Below are 6,000 nucleotides of genomic sequence, written 5' to 3' on the forward strand. Positions count from 1 at the left end.
GTACGGTGGATACGCAAAACCCCTATTTCCTCTTTCAGGTTAAGCACCCTTTGCTCGAACGAAAGAGGGTCTCAAGTACTCCATCTCCATCATCAGTTGTAGTTGTGGCCACACCAACCCTTTCGTTCTTATCGCTCCGGATTTCGATCTATATGACTTCCGGGCGGTACAAAGTAAAACTCTTCCGTAACCTAACCTTTAACAATTTGTTCAAGGGGGACCCTCTGATCTATCAATGGTCACACCTAGATCTGGCCGGAGAATAGCAAAAGAAAGATCTCAAGGCTCTGGAAATATACCACTCGCGATACTCTTCCTCCGTCACCTCTATCTCCAAATCAACTGTTTGATGTGCTGAATTTAATATTGCATAGAGGTACATAGAAAATAAAGAGAAAAAGGCATTTTATTTTGTTCAAAGTGTTCAATCTCCATATCCAATTAAAATTATGTCCTTGATGTCTTCTTTCCATAAGCTATTTTTCTTTTTTTGGCTAAAAGGATATTAATATTATTATTAACAATAACAAAAGTTTTGGTACAAAACTTATGCTTGTAGAAGCACACCCATTATACTACAGTTCCATGGTAGTCTCCTAGCATATATACAGAGTTCCTCGTTTGTTTGCCTCCAAAATAACCAAAACATACAAAGGAGGAACTTCCAAAATTTTGATAATACTAGTACTACTATTACTATGTATGCATCATAGTTCCATTCTTTGCCAATACATCTGTCACTCAATTTTGTTCCCTGTAGATAGGATCAAGCTGCAGGTCTCCAACTGGCTAAGCAATGACCTGCAATCATGAATTATAAGTTAGATCTACCACTCTGTTCTTTCCACATGATCTACGCGCTATTCTGCTTTTGATGTAATTTTGCAAATGCAGTGTACTTCTTAGTTGTTTATCCAATTCTCTTCTTCTTTCCTTCGGTTTCTTGCCTCACTTCTTCTGCATGTCTTCAGGAGAATGTATTGTTCAGTTATCTACATTAAGCCATTTGTTCGCATATGGGTCTGGACTGATCACATTAGAATAGACATCACATAAAAAGCAATAATATATCCTGAGCCGAGGGTCTATCGGAAACCGTCTCTCTCTACCTTCCAAGGGTAGGAGTAAGGACTGCGTACAAACTACCCTCCCCAGACCCCACTAGTGGGGTCCATTGGGTTTGTTGTCGTTGCTGTTATAAAAATCACTAGCATGAAGTGGATGGGACAAATTCTGCAGGATCATATCTAGTAGGAGTCATGCAACATACTGCATGCTTGCTAATACACTCGCTCGGATGTAAGATTCCAGCCACTGATAGATGTCCCATGCCACCTTTCACGAAGAATACTGTTCGAGAATGAATGAATTCTGATATAGTGCCGAATAAGACGCTCATTGCCGTTATCAAATTGACATGACATCTCCTTCAAATCTACCACATAAAATTTTCAAATGTATTCTTCAGTACGTCTTTATAAACCCTCATACAAAGGAATTTTCTCCCCTCCTTACTTTGATTAATTCTTCTATCATTTAAGGAGGATTTGACGTATTCAAATCAAGGGTTACTCATACCTTCCTCAAATCTAGTCATAATTTTCTTTCTGAACACTCAACAAATTAAGAAGTAGTTTTCTCTAACTTCAACCAAATGAAAGCATCAAAAGACTCTGTAAAATTGATAGTAAGATTATAATTTTACATGGTGATCAAATTTTAAGCCCTTGTAAATTAAATTTATAGAACCAGACTGAACTTATTCCTTCGCAGCTCCCATATTAATGTGGACAATTTACCATATAACCATGGTTTAGATGTCATCAACAAAGAGTGACAATGACGAGTAGCTCAACAGGCATAACATCAGAGGCAACCCTTGCATAATTGCCCGGTATTGGGAACTAGCCGAAATGAATGATAGGTTGAATAACATAATCACCACCACCCACCCCACCACCCAAAGCAGGGGCAGATCCATGTGGAGGGTATGGATTCACGTGCACCCATGCCCCCTTCCCTAATTAAACCAAGTATAATAATGTGCTCAAAGGTTCAATTCCCATGTCGGCGCCTTCTCTTGTCTTTTCTTTTTTCTCTGGTTTAATTTTTCAAAATCCCCAAGTCCTAAACATTGAAATTCTAGTTCTTCTTTTGTCACTGTAAAATTTTATAATCAATTAAACCAAATATTTATGTTAAAACTAGTAATAGTAGAGGATGCAGCATATAGTCAACAGACAGATTCAATTGAATTCAATATTTTCGACTCTGTGAAAAATTACTATGATTTTAAATTTTTAAACCCATAATTTCTAAATACAACGGATTTAATGGTAATAACCTAAAGGTTGAACCCGTCAAATTTAAATCCTCAATTCACCTATCTGTAATAATGTGCCCATCTTCTTGAAATCCTGAATCTGCCCCTGCCCCTGCCCCTGCCCCTGCCCCTGCCCCCAAGCCCCTGAAAACTAATGGTAAGATTATGTCGCACTTCAGAGCTAGAATCATCTATCACTGGCAGAACTATATGACTTGGAAAAGTAGAACTCTTGCCATTACAACATGCCGAGATATCACCCTATGGAAGACTGTATGACTTGAGAGAGTAGAACCCTTTGCCATTACAACCACTACACAACATACTGGGCCCTTAAGCAAATATGCCGGAGCAACAATCTCAGTTTTCTTTCAGTGCAAAAAAGCTACTTTTCAAGTGTGTTTGGAATGGTGGAAGTCATTCTCCATTGAAACTGTATTCCTAAAGAATTTTTTCCATAAAAAATGTTTTCCTAGAAAATTACTTTGCTTGGTTGACAAGCAGAAGATAATTTTCAAAAACAAACAATATTACAAATTAATAATAACATTAGCAAATTGGAGATTGGAGGACTAAAAATTAATAATAATGTAGTGTTAGTCGGAGGTAACGGGTTCAGGCCATAGAAACAGTCTCTTGCAGAAATGCAGGGTAAGGCTGCGTACAATAGACTCTTGAGGTCCGGCCCCTCCCCGGACCCCGCACATAGCGGGAGCTTAATGCACTGGGATGCCCTTTTTTTTAGTCGGAGCTAGTAATATGGAGTTAGAGTTAAAATTGTTGTAATGAAAAATGATTTCTACACATAAGTGAGGGAAGTCAGTTCCCCGCTTTTGGTGGAAGATGTTTTCTTTGGGTAATAAAACACATGAAAATGACTTCCTTATGCAATAAATAAATAAATAAATAAAATCCCGAAAAATGACTTCATCACGCACTTCATAAAGAAAACTAAAAATATAAGATATAACTGACTATGGACCTTTCACCCTAACTGCTTCCAAAAAGATGGTTTAACTTCGAGTGACAGCTAGTAGGACCCTAATATATGCCCTGAGCTAATAACTAACAGATCTACAAGGGCAATCCTAATGATCAAAAGCAACATAGCATGATAGAACTCAAAAGAGTGATCACAAGGCAGAAAAGTAAATCCAGGATATTGATTCCATGTATAGCTAATCTGAGCATAGCTCCATAGGTTAACATATTCTTGCATCTTAAACCTTTGGCCTGAAGAATTTCATGTTTTCAGGGAGAGTGTATGTTTACATATATGGAGAAAACGAGGAAAAGAGACCAGCCTGGTGTTGGAGAAAAAACACTTACCTGCAAGATGAGTACGGTTAATGCTGGAGAGCAAATGGTGAAAAGACCGACTAAGATCCCACTGCTTACGTGAGCAAATAAAAGGCACTGGCTACCCTGACACATGACTTTCCTTGCCTGAACCTGCCACCAGTCAAAGAGATACAATATACAAAGCTGAAACAAGTGAATCAGCAAATACAAGCTAGAAGAAGTTTAATACAACAACTATGCCTCAGTTCCAAACAAGTTGGATCGGCAATATGAATGTTCACTTACCGCATTTCTCCATTTAAATCATCCCAGCCCAACATTATACAAGCCATAAGAAGTTTAATATAACTTACAAATAAAAGAAGGTAGAAGCGGTACTTGAGAATGTCCCGGAAGAGAAAAACTATAAAAAAGCATTGTCCTTGCGCAATTATAGAAGCAGAAAATAATATTTGAAATCCTAGGTGCAATGGTGCATAATGAAAAACAGTTCATGAATCCAGGAGTTAATCCGTCACAGATATAATTGTTAGCATATTTAGGCTCAAATCTATTAAAATACTTAAAAACGAGTAACTTCATCCTTTATCAACATGCAATAACTTTATTTACATTTGTTGTTGTCAAGATCTTTTTTTTCCCCTTCTTTTTTCGTATCAGAAGAAATCCCATGCGCTTCTTGCACAAGTTAAGTCAGATGCACAATTTCAAAACTTGTGAAACATCCCCAACTTAAACACAAGGCCTTGTCCGCGGCCAGGTTCAAACCCGTGCCATGCACCCAACTCACATCACGTGTTGTGTCCTTACCATTGAACAAGCACTGGGGGCTTGCCATGATCTTCCTTTCCCTGTCATACTTCTAGCTTTGTTAGATAAACACCAAAACGGATGTACTCCCTCCATCACAATTATATGATAATATTTCTATTGGAACACTCAAAATGTTTGACGTCGTTCCTATTCTAAAAAGGCAACCTGGTGCACTAAGCTCCCACTATGCGCAGGATCCGGAGAAGAATCGGACCACAAGGGTCTATTATACGCAGTCTCACCCTGCATTTCTGCAAGAGCCTATTTCTACGGCTCGAACCCGTGACCTCCTGATAACATGGCAGCGTCATCCCTATTCTATATAACTTCTTTCACAACATTCAAAAATTCAAATCCATTAAATTAATTCACAGTTTGAACTTTGATACTTCATCAATATAAGAGAGATCAACTGAATTACATATAAACTTTATTTCCTACTAAAAATTAAATCCTTTTTGGCAAAATCATAACACATTCATTTCTCAAGATATAATAATTCCATTATAGATAAAATCATACCCAAAAAAGAGAATATTTACAGGTATACACGTTCCTCCTTTGATATCATCATGCATCAACCATCAAAGTATCACCATCTTCGTCGTGCATTTCCTCAAGATCCCATCCCCTAAACTCATCATCATCATCATCATCACCAACTTCCCTCGATTCTAAGGAATGCACAAATTGTAGAACAACATGATTCTCCTCAATTTCTCTATCAATTTCTTCTTGATCTTCTCGCGGCAACTTATGCCGGCAAAGTGGACACGTATTACTCCGATTAAGCCAAGGAACAATACAGTCATTATGAAAGAAGTGCTTGCAAGGCAATTCACTCGCTTCCGAATCAACTTCGAATTCCTCCATACAAATCGAACAACAGCAGCTTTTTAACGATTCGTTAATTTTGACGCTGGGGAGCGAGCCGAGGAACGATTTAAGAGTCGGTGAACGGAACTGTGTTAACTCAAAGGAAAAATCATCGGAGTTGTTGTCAGTCCAATCTGAATCGGAATCGGAAGAGTAAAAAGTAGTAATGGAATTGGTAGCGACGGCGGTTGGGGGGGTAGAATTGGAGTTAGGAGGTTGAGGAGGAGGAGTAAAAGTTGCAATGGTGTAATTAGGGAGGAGGTGGCGATGGAAGCAGCGAGGGCAGCGGAAGGAGGATCTGGCGGCGGAGGTGGTGGTGGTGATGTGGAAAGCGTGGTTGCAGTTGTAGCACCGGTATGAACGGCGGTTGGAGGCGGCGGAGACGGTGGTGGTGGCGGCCTCAGTCGACATGACGGGATTCTTTGTACTCGGTTTCAACTTTTCCTATTTTTGTTTTGTTTTCCATTTAAGTTATATGCATTGACAGTATATTGCTAATAATGCATGTATTATCTTTATGTATTAATAATATTTTTAATTTATGTATAATTAATATAAGCATTACTCATACATTATATTTGGTACTATCGTATCTATAGCTAATGCATAGTAAACCATCGTATTAGCAATATCACTGCTATTAATGCATGCATTAGCATGGTTAAAGGCCAAATTATCCTTAAAAT

Source organism: Nicotiana sylvestris, chromosome 9 (genome assembly GCF_000393655.2).
Source record: "Nicotiana sylvestris chromosome 9, ASM39365v2, whole genome shotgun sequence".
In the NCBI taxonomy this organism is placed as follows: Eukaryota; Viridiplantae; Streptophyta; class Magnoliopsida; order Solanales; family Solanaceae; genus Nicotiana; species Nicotiana sylvestris.